We start from the raw sequence: 12,752 nt of genomic DNA, 5'->3' as shown, positions 1-12,752 counted from the left end.
AAATAAGATACAATTTGATAAAAGTAAAGGGCATTGCTAGCAGGTATTCATTTATCTAACCTCCTTGGTTGTAGGGAAGGTGTGTTTTGGCCATTTACTTGCTTAGCAGACAAGGGACTGGTAACTAGGGGTAAGAACACCATGGTAAGAACTAGTCACCCGTACAGAGGAGACGTAATGCCGCGTAACGCAGACTATTGACTCCCAGAACCGTGACAAAGGCGCTGTAATCACTGTTTGGTAAACTGGTAGGGAGAGAAGATTATAAAGGAGTGTGTGGGAACGTGAGTCAAATTATCGGCCACTGCCGAAAGGTTTTGTCGTCGCTTGCAGATAAGACAGCTCCTGTGCCACAAGGAAAATAGTGTCAGCAAGTCATCTCTATCTAGGTTGAATAAACAGGAGAAACGAACCAGAATAGGGCGAATGCTTATGTAAACTACAGTCACTACAATCTGTACAAAGGCATTAATTTTGTACTTTCTTTTTCAAATACCAGCTTCATTTTTTTACCTTTAGATGTGAAAACCAGAATTACCAGGAGGTATCAAATTCTTCAATATTACATTCGTACCCCAATCAATATCTGCTTCTGTTTTGTTAACATTTGTGTATAGATTTGCACTTTGTTACATCAGAGAACGTGAGACAGGTGCACCATATTCTGCCATTAGGTTGTGATGGATTTTATTGACACTCTGACAGCTATGCCCGCCTTTATAAACACTTAACATGTGACATAAGCAAGATGAGCCTCCGAGAAAGAGAGAACTTGCGCCGGCAGGAACCTCTCACTAAGAATAGCCGTCCTTAAATCCGTCTTCTTTAGTTGGGAGATTCTATAGATAGAGCGAAAGCGCACATAATCCAGCCGAAACATATGATAAAACCCCAGTTAATATGTGAAAGCGTGGAGACGATTTTAGGTAATTCTGGGATAAACCAGCTAATTCCAAACTCAACGGCTGTCTATCCCATGAAATGGTCTTTAAGACCGTTTGAATATGCCATCCGAGCAAAGAGACGGAAATCCCTGCACTTAGGTCTTTTTTAAGTAAACCTTTGATCACACCTTTTGTGTACGTGAGATGGTCCGTACCGATGTCAACCCAAACAAGTCAAATGAAATATACGAAGGTAACTTTAACACCCGTTTCCAAGGTTTCCAACTAGGCAACAAATAACCAGGGATTTTACATCTTGTGTTAGAAGATAGAGATTCGCCTGAGGAGAAAACTTTACGTGACCGCCTACATGTAGTTGTCACGGTAACGACCCCTGCTGTCACAATGGGAGTTGTCAATGGCGCGTCAAACGACACCTGCCACACGAGACCACAGCGCGAGCCCGACAGACGACAGCGAGGACAGCGTTCTGTAAACAACTCCGTCAGGAACTTCCGAGTTTTCCTCAGATATTCCTCAGAGCAACGCACAAATTCGGCTAAAGGAGAAATATGAGAGAATTGGGTGACCTCTAGGAAGTCAACAAGGGTTGCAACCATGAAACTTCGACGGAGTCTGTCTGGCACGGAGGGAGGAGTACTATTGCAAGGTGGGTGAGCGACACCATGTTCGATATGCTTGTAGGTAAACACAAACGTCCGCCCTTGGTACGAACAAAAGACGAGCGATAGCTCTTTTCTAAACAAGTCTAAGGTGTTCATAAACCCTGAAGTCAGGTTTAGTCTGTTGCTAGAGGTCTTCTTCAGCGGTTTCACCAGCGGAAAGACGACATGAACGGTGTACACAAGGAAATTCCGCTGACACCTGTCACGGCCAAACAAAGGCTCTCGTGTGCCCGGGTCAAGGTGTGAAAACATATCGACAAAGTTTGTCTAAGCAATCGATTATCCTGAATAGGAGAAAGTTGCCACTACAGTCGGCTCAATGTCAAGTGCCACATACCCGCTGTCTTCTTGCATGGTATCTTTGTTATCGAAGGAAAGCTAAGATAAAGCGTACATAAAATTGTCTGCGAGTCTCCAAGGTAAATTATTGATTAAGCTTCGCTCCCTAGAGAACAGTAAAGAAACCAATTTGTCAGTTATCGCTGATAGAAGATGCTCATTTCATCAGGCATACAATCGTTCCATATTCTAAATCATAACAAACCGTGTCTTCCTTGTGAAGTGTTGTTACAACAGGGAACCCATTTCTTCCCATATCTTCCAAACAAGTCTTCGTGAAGCCAACAGTATCGGTATAAAAAGGTACGGTTGAATTATTGATAGTGTGTCGACAGCAACATTTATGTGTTATAGTTTGCTTGTCTTACTTCCGTGGTTGCCAACACAAGACAGATCACCCTTTTACTTGAAGTTGTGTTTAGAGTTATTATTTTCATGAATCACTACGAGTACAAAGTAAACCTACTCGCCCACACATAAAACCAATCACTCTGTCGTACTTAATATGCCTTGACTAATTTACTCTGGAGCACTTGATTCACATGATTGTGAGATATGTATGGAAGGTATACTTGTATACGTGACGTGACAGGTATACGAGGGATTCATATGGGCCAAGTTTTGTTCACAGTACATGTATATTGAGTCGGCTACTAATAGTGCCCCAGGCGTTAGTCACTATGGTAACGGGCTTCTGAAACATACCGCCTATGTTTCTACTGCGCATGTACAAAATACCAAACTTGTTTTTTGTCATCTTTAACTTTTGAAAGATGACAGGGTTTTGTGTTAAAACCTTAAGGATAAACAGCACGCCTGGTCAGTTTTCTTTATACGAAGCTTTTTGTCTGTTGGTGGTAACGTTTTTTTCCGTAAACACTGCTCGGGGAATGTCTGTATACGCAAGCCTTCTAAGGAAGACTGCTGTGAACACCAAACCTCACCTCATAGCTTTTTTTCTCACCTGGATCCCAGGAGCCGTTTTTGCATAGACCATAAACAAAATTAAAAGAAACGTATACCCCCTTCTGAAACCTGTTCTTCCTAACGTGACCGATTGGAGGCCATAATTGTTCTCTAATTAAGCAAGCGTGTTACTGTCATGCCGTGGGAACGAAGGACGTGTATCCAGTGTATAATTTGCACTGATGCACCGCTCCAATTGTTACGCATATCTTTAGTTTGTCAACTTATCGTTTGTTTTCAAGTTTTGACGAAATTCTACATCAATTTGACATTTAAACCCCGTTTACCTCTGTTTGCACATCCAAAGGTACAAAGAGAGATCTAAAAAACTTACCGTTTTATTGTCTTTCAATCATTAAAATAATTGTCTGGTTAGGAAGTAAAATCGATTGTCATAAACCGATTTTATTATGTCATAAACAGATTTCATGACAAGAATTGCCGAGGCGACAGTGACTACTGGCGGGAGCAGGTATACCTTGTATCGGGTGATAAAAGACACAGAGAACGCATCGGCTACTCTTAGTGTTCCACTTAACTTAAAAGCAGCCGGGTGCACTTGTTGTTCTTGTAACGTTATACTTCCTTCATCAAAGACACAGTTTTCAATACTGTATATCGATGCCTTTATTCTTGATTTGTTTACAATAAGACTGACCATGTCCTATATAGACGAGCAGACTGAGTCAGCAAAAAGAAACGATGATTTTTTAAAACCATTTTCTTTTCTGATGTTTGTTTTTCAAAGGTAGCATTTTAGGTGATAACTTACATGTAGTAGGTGTGATATGTCATGATTTACGGATTTTAGACACCGAAAAAGTTGTATCGTTTTTTTTTCTGAAAAGATTGTCTCTACAATTTGACTGTACTTCCGTTGCTTTATAACGATTATAATTTTCCCTTAGTAGTTGCGAATCTTTTTTGCAACATCCATTGATTTTTTGCCTTAACAGTACAAAGATTGGTTATCAATTTCACCAGCACGATTGTTTCAACAAATTGTTATCTATATTAGTGAAAAAAGTCTTATCAGGATGTATCCAGGATGTATGACATCCCCACTTAGAAGTCTGTAACGAACTAACGTCGTTTAGAAACATTCCTTTGAGTTAAGGCCATGTTGATTTGATTATATGGATAACATCCTCTGGGAACCCCAAAACTGATGCGCGCGTGCGAATAAAAAAAAGTTTGGCCCAAAAAAAAAAGTTGCCTTCATTATAAAATCTATGTGGTTTTGAAGGTTGAACAAATGACACAGAGTATGGTTTGGCGAGTAATCCGGTCTTTAAATTCATTTCTTTACATTTCGTCTTTTTCGTTTGATTTTGGCATTCTGCGACGTTGGTATCGCTTTCCAATGTTTTTATTTTCAACCTACGGTATATATTTGCTCATTTTGCAACTGTTTTGTACAATTTATGGTATAGTTGAAAACTTTTTTTTTGGAAACGGCCGAAAATTCATGCGCGCGCGGATGTCATCCATATAATCAAATCAACATGGCCTAAACAAGAGAAAAATACTTTATTCGTAGCGATGGGAGAATGACAACGATGAGACGGAATTCGACCGGTTTCGACTTTATTCAGTCTTTCTCAAGAATGACAGAGATCGGACCACTCCTCCTTTTATACTTTTTACTTTGCTTCTCTAGTGCAGGCCGGGCGCTCTGCTCGAGTTTAAGACATTGACCAATCAGCATTAAGCATCCAGGGCAATCCATCAGGGCAATCCAGCCTAAACCAGGGTAAAATGAGTTTTACCCTGGTTTAGGCTGGATTGCCCTGATCAAGAGAAAAATACTTTGTAACACTCACTTTTCATTGCCACTAGAAGCTGCAACCACTGAGTGACAAAATATTTGATAGATCTCTCAACGAAATTCACAAAGAAGGATTTTTTTACGTTTTGTGTGTTTTGTTGTTTTTTAAATGTTACTGTTGCATCGTTCAGCATACACATTTAATGTTCATCATAAAATAACGGGTCACACAAATCCAATTTCAACTGGTCGCTCAACGGTCAACTGGTGGAAGGAGGCGTTACTAGTGCTGCAGGTCGTTTGCGGACGATTCTTTTGTGCCCATCCCTTACGTGATAGATGAGAAGGTCGCAGCCCCTGTTGTCTATGGAGTTGTATGAACCATCCTGTTTATGTTGTAATATCCTACCCAGGCCTGAAGCCACTGCAAGACCTATATTTAGCCCATTACGTCTTCTACCGTTCTTTTCTTGAAGTTGATTAAAGATCTTTGACTGTTGACATCATTGAAAGACTTTGACAAACTTAAGTTGTGGGCACCCGTAATCTGTGTGTGTGTGTTTCTTAGTATCTGTACAGCTCTTGAGAGATACCTGGAGATACTAGTGCGCCAACCTACTTTCAGGCGGAGCGGTTTATCTTGTAAGCGTACCGGAGTTCTCCGGTTGCCCTGTCTTACATCTGTGTCGGTGATGCGGAGAATCAGAGAATAGGAGGGTGGGTGGCTTACATAAGGTCCCCATCTCCCCCACCGAGAGAGATTCCCACCGTTGAACGGTTCAGTAGTACGTCAGAAGAGCACGGAATAATCCCGAAGCTCAGTCAGCAAGTGTGACAGAGGATCGGAAAGAGAGACCGAATGCCGAGCGAGGACGGATTAGACTGTGAGCTTTCAGACTCAGGTTGGTAGATATCGTGAGATGTTGTTCATCAGTAATGGTTGACAAACGTTCTGGTGTGTTGGTTTGCGAGAGATTGCTTTTAGACTAGACGAGGTCTTTAGGAAAGTTTTAAGATGTCATACATGGCAACAAACTTTACCATGATTCTATAGCACACGTTAACTATCAACTTGGTGTCATAGTGACGGCTAAGGGTACCTGTGTTGTTCATGTCATGAGTCAAGATCTCCTAAGTGTCATGTGTGAGACATCGCTTTCCTGAATTCATCAGAGGATTGGTCATACATGCGCAGCAAAACTCAACTTGCAAGTTTCTGGGTTACTCCTGTCTGCGTTTACATAATGATGCACTCTCTGTGGATTAAATTAGATGAGATGTTGAAAAACGTTGACTAAGTATATCGCGATCATATGCAACCACTTGCCGTTATGTCTTGGTTAGCTCATACATGATGAAGAAGCTGTAGCCTAGCTAGTATATTCGATGCAACTTCGGTCGCCGACGACAGAGGCTAGCCTGGAAGGATCACAGTCTGTCGTGTGACAATTTAGGCGAATGTTTTGCTGGTTCAGAATACTTTATGAGCAGTTCTTATGGTCACCGTCCACCCCTTGACTCTTTCCTGACTCGTCCGTGGGTCAGTGCTGTTGTACATGATACGCGACCGACTAAACGACAACAGTCCCGCTAAATCACTAGTAGTTCAGAGGTTCAGTACTTAGTAGCTGAAAATGTCATCCTCCTTTGAAAGCCATATCAAGTCTGCACTTACTTCCTGTAAAATCGGCACCCATTACCGGCTCATGTTTCCGAGTAACGTTCAACTGAGTTTAGTGTAAACTGTATGTATATCAGGAGAACAGCTTTATAACAGTTTACAAAACCCACAAGCAAGCTCAAAAATGATCTGACCTAAAAACCCTTTACATGTTGTTTACGATTTCCCTATAATCGCAAATATCATGGAGGACGACATATGTTTCTCTGTATTCTGACGTCAAACCGACCACCAATGACATTTGGCGCACTTACGTTGCTATGGTAGCAGACGACAGGGGATCAAATAAATTGCTGCCCCAGACCTCGCTATGATCACATCAGTTGTACGTGTGCGGATGTGGGGGTGTGGTTTGTGCCTGACCGACTCTCCACAGCGGTAGATGTACACAGGTAAATTGTAAACCATCATTTTTATCTAAACTGCTGCAGAGATATGCATCTTCTAGTAATGCATCAGGTTTTCGCGTCAGGCGTCTGAAGCCTAACGTTACACCCATATATTCCCCAGTTTAGGTGTTCCAGGGCAGGTATTAAACATTGTATTTATTCTTTATCATCGTTTAGTGTCGGTGCTCGCATTCATAGCATTTCTTTTGTCTGCTCAACTATTCTACTAAAAGCATGATGCTTCGACTGCTAAGACTAAAGAATTTGAGCTGTATTTCTTATATGCAATGTCCAGTTGCAGCACTTGGTTGTACCAAAACTGTTATGGTTTTACCCTGGCAATCTCGTTGCAATATACAGCATAAACGACGCGATCTTTCCATGGCTGTGGAATAACAAGTCACCAACCTTTTTGACACCTTGGAGTTTAACATGTACATGGTTCTTGAGATGGATATTCTAGCATTATTGCTATCTATCCGTTATTTACTCATACACTGGACAGGACAATGCATATGCCAATATTGACTCAGCGCATGACGCGAGCATCCAATCGATATGAACCGAAGAAGATAAGACGGTACGCCGGTGAACCTAAGATGTTGGGAACAAAGCACTAAGATTTCACACATTGACAAGTCAATAGTATTCCGTCCAAGCTCTCTTAACCCCTTTCAGGTCAGATTTGTGACAAACTCCGTCTGCACGAAGCTCATTAATCAGCACTTAGCAGTAAAACACGCCTGACCTTTGTTCGGGACAGGTATTTGATCTTAGTTGTTGAACCTTGTGCCGGGAGGAGCTCTCAGTCACGGTGGGTGCTTTGTTTACACGGAAACGACATATGCATAAAATAACGCGGTGAGAAGCTTCTGTTCAGTAGCAGAGCTGACTGGTGGCGAGTGCTTTGGTAATCTTACTTCTCTCAGGTATGGACACATCTCTATCCTATGTACAAGCTCGAAGTAGTGCTACTGAATTCTGAGAAACAAATTTGCCACATTGGTTTTCGACACAGTCAATATTTTGAGCGGTAAACAACAACATGGCGAAGCGGCACAGGCATGTTAGCTGGTGTCTTGGGGGCATGTAATAAGTTTCGTAGTCACGAAAATGTGTCATCTTATACACCATAGTAAAACAGAATTCTGTATCTCTATATAATGGCGGCATAGCCAGTACAAAATGTGTAACACACCGGCTTCGCAGGCACGCGGCGCGGTAGCATCTGGCTACGACTTGCTACGGCAAGGAGGTGGTTAACCTAGCCTCTGTACATTTAACTGACTTGTCTGAAGAATATGTTGTTGCTATTTCCGTTTTTAATACCATAGTCAGAGACAATATATTCTTTCCAGGACTTAAGTGAACATAATATTGTACCGTACCATTTCTGTTGATCTCCGAGCCTTTTGGAGGCCAACCAAGACTGACCACGGCCATTGTTTGTCAAAAATGTTCCGTAGAATCCTTTTCTTTATCAAAGCTTCGACTGACTGTCCCCTTATTTCACGGATATTATGTCACAAGTTGTTCTCAATTGTTGTTTCCGGGAGTTATGTAATGTAATGTCATAAAACACAAGGGGACGCCCCCTCATTTCTCGGGGAACGTATTTCCTCATAGGTCTGTTTGTTACTGCCACTGCACTGTGGTCTTATTCTCAGCTCCCATCATCAGGGGGATTTTTATGGAGGAAGCGGAAGAATGTTGCTGTTCATTTCCTGATGAAAACTTTTGAAACGTTATTTGGGTGGAGAGAACTACTATTGAGTACTACCATGTATACATTATATAAAGTTGGCACTAATTCAAATTTGGGACTAATTTGCATAATGATCCACAATGCAGCGGAATCTCCTTGTGATAAATGACAGGGTTTTCATTTTCATGCCATATCTAAGTTAGAAAAAAGAAGGCAGACGATCAATAAGAACTACATTTTACTCCCGCACATAAATCGAGCTCTTGATGTGGTTTACGGGTGGTAGGCCATAGTGACATAGTCTAACATTTTAGTCCTGCTGTTCTTGTCTGCTTTCGCACTTGTTGCAACAGCTAACATTGAAAGCTCGCCGAAAAAAACTATGAATAATTCTCCATGTGTAAAAATAATTTCTGTCACCAGGCGGGCTTTACAGCAATAGAATATTGATTGCCGGTAACTGCCGGGAGTTCAGGCAGGAAAATCGGAAACGTCTGAATCGATTTTGTGTAGAGGTTATGGGACGAAACCATACGGTTGATAGATAGCATCTAAGACATCTAGTGTCAGCAAAAGCACAATGACCACTCGGGAAATGTTCTGACTTATGTTAGTAAGTTATGTAAACTTGAGGGTCAATGCCCGCACGGGTAGACTTTGGTATTGGGGTACGTTTCACGCTGTTAGCACGTTTTTGACACGTGCAGACGGCAACCTGTGAGCCTTGAATGACCCAAATACGTAACAAAGCATCCTTAATGAAGATGACAAGGTTCCCCCTACCGACGATAGAGTTACAAAGTATAATGAAGAACGTAATCACGTTCAACGTGCGGTACAAAAGGCCAGCTGTGAGCTGAGCTTGTCCAGACAAAATTTGATAAAATTTCAGATTTCTTAAGCTAGTGGTATTGTTCGGATGCCTTTGCAATGTGTTTATGTCAAAACCTTCGAAAACAATGTGTCTGATCATGATAATCAGGAGCCGCCGAGTTTTCCGCGAAGAACTTCGCATTCGTCTTAGGCTGTCGTACGGATGTCCTATAGTCTTTAAAAAATGAGGCTGTCGCAGGACCAACCTCACACGAGGATAAGAAACAGCCTTTTCCGTCAAAACAGAGCTGAGTTTGTATGTGCACAGCTATCCCAAGAGCTCCTCCCTCAAGTCATGATTGTACGGTGATCGTACGGCGATCGTAAGAATGTGACCGGACCATAAGTAGACACATGTATGGCAAAATGTACTTGTCTGCGTAAGATCTTACAGGTGGTATTCTGGAGTAACTTCCGAATTTAGATGGCGCTTCATGGGTGTTCCCCTACACGTTAACAAGACCCCAGCTTGTTGGGTCAAGTTGGTGCTTGGGTGTCCTAGAAACCGTTTGGTATCCTAATGTTGTTTTGGCCAGCTTTAGACTGCGCAGAATGGTTTTCATCTCTTGTGTCCGGAGACGTACACTGCGAGTACAATGACCATGTTTGTCATCTCCTCCATCAAATTCTGTACATCGGATATCATAATACATGTATTTTCAAAATGTAGGAGAAATGTGTGCTGTGGTGTTGTGTACTGAGAATCGTGTGACTTATTACTTATTAAGTCCATAGGCCTGATTACGACCGATAACAGGGGTTCACGCAGAAGGTTACGGTGTGTACCGGTAGGTGCAGTTGCATGGCTGGTAGGCAGACGGCGCTTTTGGCAACGTCAACGTGCTTTACTGTGCCATTAGGCATTTAACACCATTGCCTTTTCATGCAATTCGCGCAAGTGGGTTTTTGTGAGAAGCTTTTAAGTTGTTGATTTCAACAAATCAACGATATGACGTTAAAACTACTGCGGGCGTGTGTAACTCTTCATACATCTGTACCATAATCACGAAAGTGTCAATCTCCTGAACCACTTGAAACAGTTATGTCGTGTGGTATGTATTAATACTACAATACCGCCCACTCAATAATGTGTATGATGACCAGTTAACCATCAAATAGCATCACACAACAATATTGTAAAATGTCTGAAATCTAATCTTGTTTCTTCTCTTCTATATTCCAGACCTCCGCATAGGTTCAAGAGGAAAAGCTGACCTACCGAAATCGAAAACTCCCGTCCGTCACTGTACATACAAACCGCCCAAGTGGGGCTTCCGAGCGGAGTCCCCTGCAGCTGCGTCCCAGTCCCGCCAGGTGGTGTCCCAGCCTGAGGAAGACAAACTTTTCATGATGGCGTACGGCACGCAGGTGAAGATGCACATCTTTCACGGGGAGGGAGGTCGCAGTACCAGCAGCTCCATCCTGAGGTCCATCAACCAAACCCCGCGGCTGGGCGGGAAGAAGGTCCGCTTCGCTGAAATCACCAACTCCCTGGATAGAGTCCAAACCAGAATCGGCCGTCCCACCACCAGGGGAAATAACTTCTTCCGCGCCGACGAAGTCTGGGGGCTGGAGGAGAACAACAATAACGACTTCGCTAAGCAGGAAGGCGGACTTCTTCCTAACATTGAGAACTCGTCCGACTCGAAGGACAATTTGGACGTCGGGCTGCAGAACTCCAGAAATCTGTTCGGGATGCTGAAGAACGGGGAGTACGAGGAGAGCACGCCGAGCTCGCGGAACCACGGCGTGTGGCACAACGTCCCGCCTCCAACTCCGCAGAGCACGAGGATGACCTACGATCTGAAGCTGGCCCGTGCGCAGAAGGACCCGAGGGCGAGGGAAGGCCTGCCCGAGGTGTGCTGATCTCGCAGACACACCGGCCTCACCTGGTGACGAAGGACAGGTCCTACGTCATGGACAGGTGCGAACACCTTCATTCATTCATTCATTCATTCATTCATTCATTCATTCATTCATTCATTCATTCATTCATTCATTCATTCATTCATTCATTCATTCATTCATTCATTCATTCATTCATTCATTCATTCATTCATTCATTCATTCATCTATTTACTAGTATTCATTCATTTATCGTACGACATCACATAATTTAGGGGACCGTCCTCCCCCAAAGCCTCTTTCTTCGATTAGAAAACTACCGAATTCGGTCGTATACGATAGATCATCATCATTTGCTTATCCTTTACCTTTTTAATCAAAATCATAATGCTTCAATTCTACAATGACAAGAAGAAGAATGGTGAGATAATTCCTTTGTTTACTAATATCTCTGTTAGTCACATTCACACAAAACCTACCACTACTAATCTGAGTTTGCAGAGGATAGAAAGTAATGAAATGGCCCCTAACCTAACAACAACCCTTTGGTATTTTATTTCCGTACAGGTGGGCTGAGAAACAAGGCCTGGCGCCAGCAGTGCAGAAAGCGCCCGTGGTGTACGGCAAGGGTCGTCAGGTCCGTATAGGAGCGCCCTCTATGGAACACGAGATGGTACTGCAGGAGCTGGACGGTGGTGGCACTCACGACCACTTAGACAGCGGGGTGGACGTCGGCACCTCTCGGGAGGGGAACGGAGTGACAGGCGACGCCGCCCCGGCGAGGGACGATCCCGATCAGCCCGCGACCAAGAACTTGTACTCCGTGTTCGGGGATCACGATGTGGAAAAGACGGACATGATTTGCCGCTGGTTGGAACGGTGTACGTACCTGGACGGCGAGGAAAAAGAGGAGGAAGAGCCGGGAGTCACGACGGACATTATCGTCCTCCCGTCCATCCTGCAGGACAGGACTTCGTAGTGTTGATCCCGCTAAACAAAAGACTAAAGAGCAGAAGAAAGAGTTTGCAATTGGTGAAAGAAAAGGACGCGAAAGGACAAGTGGGGAAATGGATCCTTACGAAAACCTGACCATCTATTTTGCTATATATAGTATAAGGTACTTTATTGTTGACAATTTGTTGCTGTAAACCGCACTGAGTGTGCTTCGATCCCTCCATCGTCTACCCGTTCATCCTCCATCAGCAACACGTACAACTATTCACTGCGCCTCTGGGGCGTCGCCAAAAATAAATCAGTCTTGAGGATCGCCGTTTTTCCCACCGTGCGTTTCTCATATCAAGGAAACAATGCAGATTCTTCACGCGTCTCTGACATATTCTATTGACACCATCTATCAACCCTCCAACTTCTATCCATCAGTTAGAGTAATGATTTTCCGACTTCAAACTTGTTGAACTACTGAAGCACGGAGAATTACACCAGATTTTTCTAGTAATACAACTAATAATGTGGATTTGTTGGTAATTTGTTGTTGGTAGGAATGTCAGTATATACATTGTGTGACAGTGTCCGTGTTACCAAGTTTGAGCACTGCACTGATCATGAATTCAAGTGATGATTAAAAGTGCCCGAAGACCAAAAAAATGCAGGCTATT

General features: G+C 43.0%; 1 pseudogene; it reads left to right on the top strand.

Moving 5' to 3' along the window:
* The first annotated feature begins 1,304 nt into the window (after positions 1 to 1,304).
* LOC109463186 lies at positions 1,305 to 12,752 on the top strand (annotated as a pseudogene).

The sequence above is a fragment of the Branchiostoma belcheri genome, unplaced genomic scaffold (genome assembly GCF_001625305.1).
Source record: "Branchiostoma belcheri isolate BF01 breed outbred unplaced genomic scaffold, Haploidv18h27 scaffold123, whole genome shotgun sequence".
Lineage (NCBI taxonomy): Eukaryota > Metazoa > Chordata > Leptocardii > Amphioxiformes > Branchiostomatidae > Branchiostoma > Branchiostoma belcheri.
Note: the sequence above shows the minus strand (reverse complement) of the source record. Positions and strands in the feature narration are given on the sequence as shown.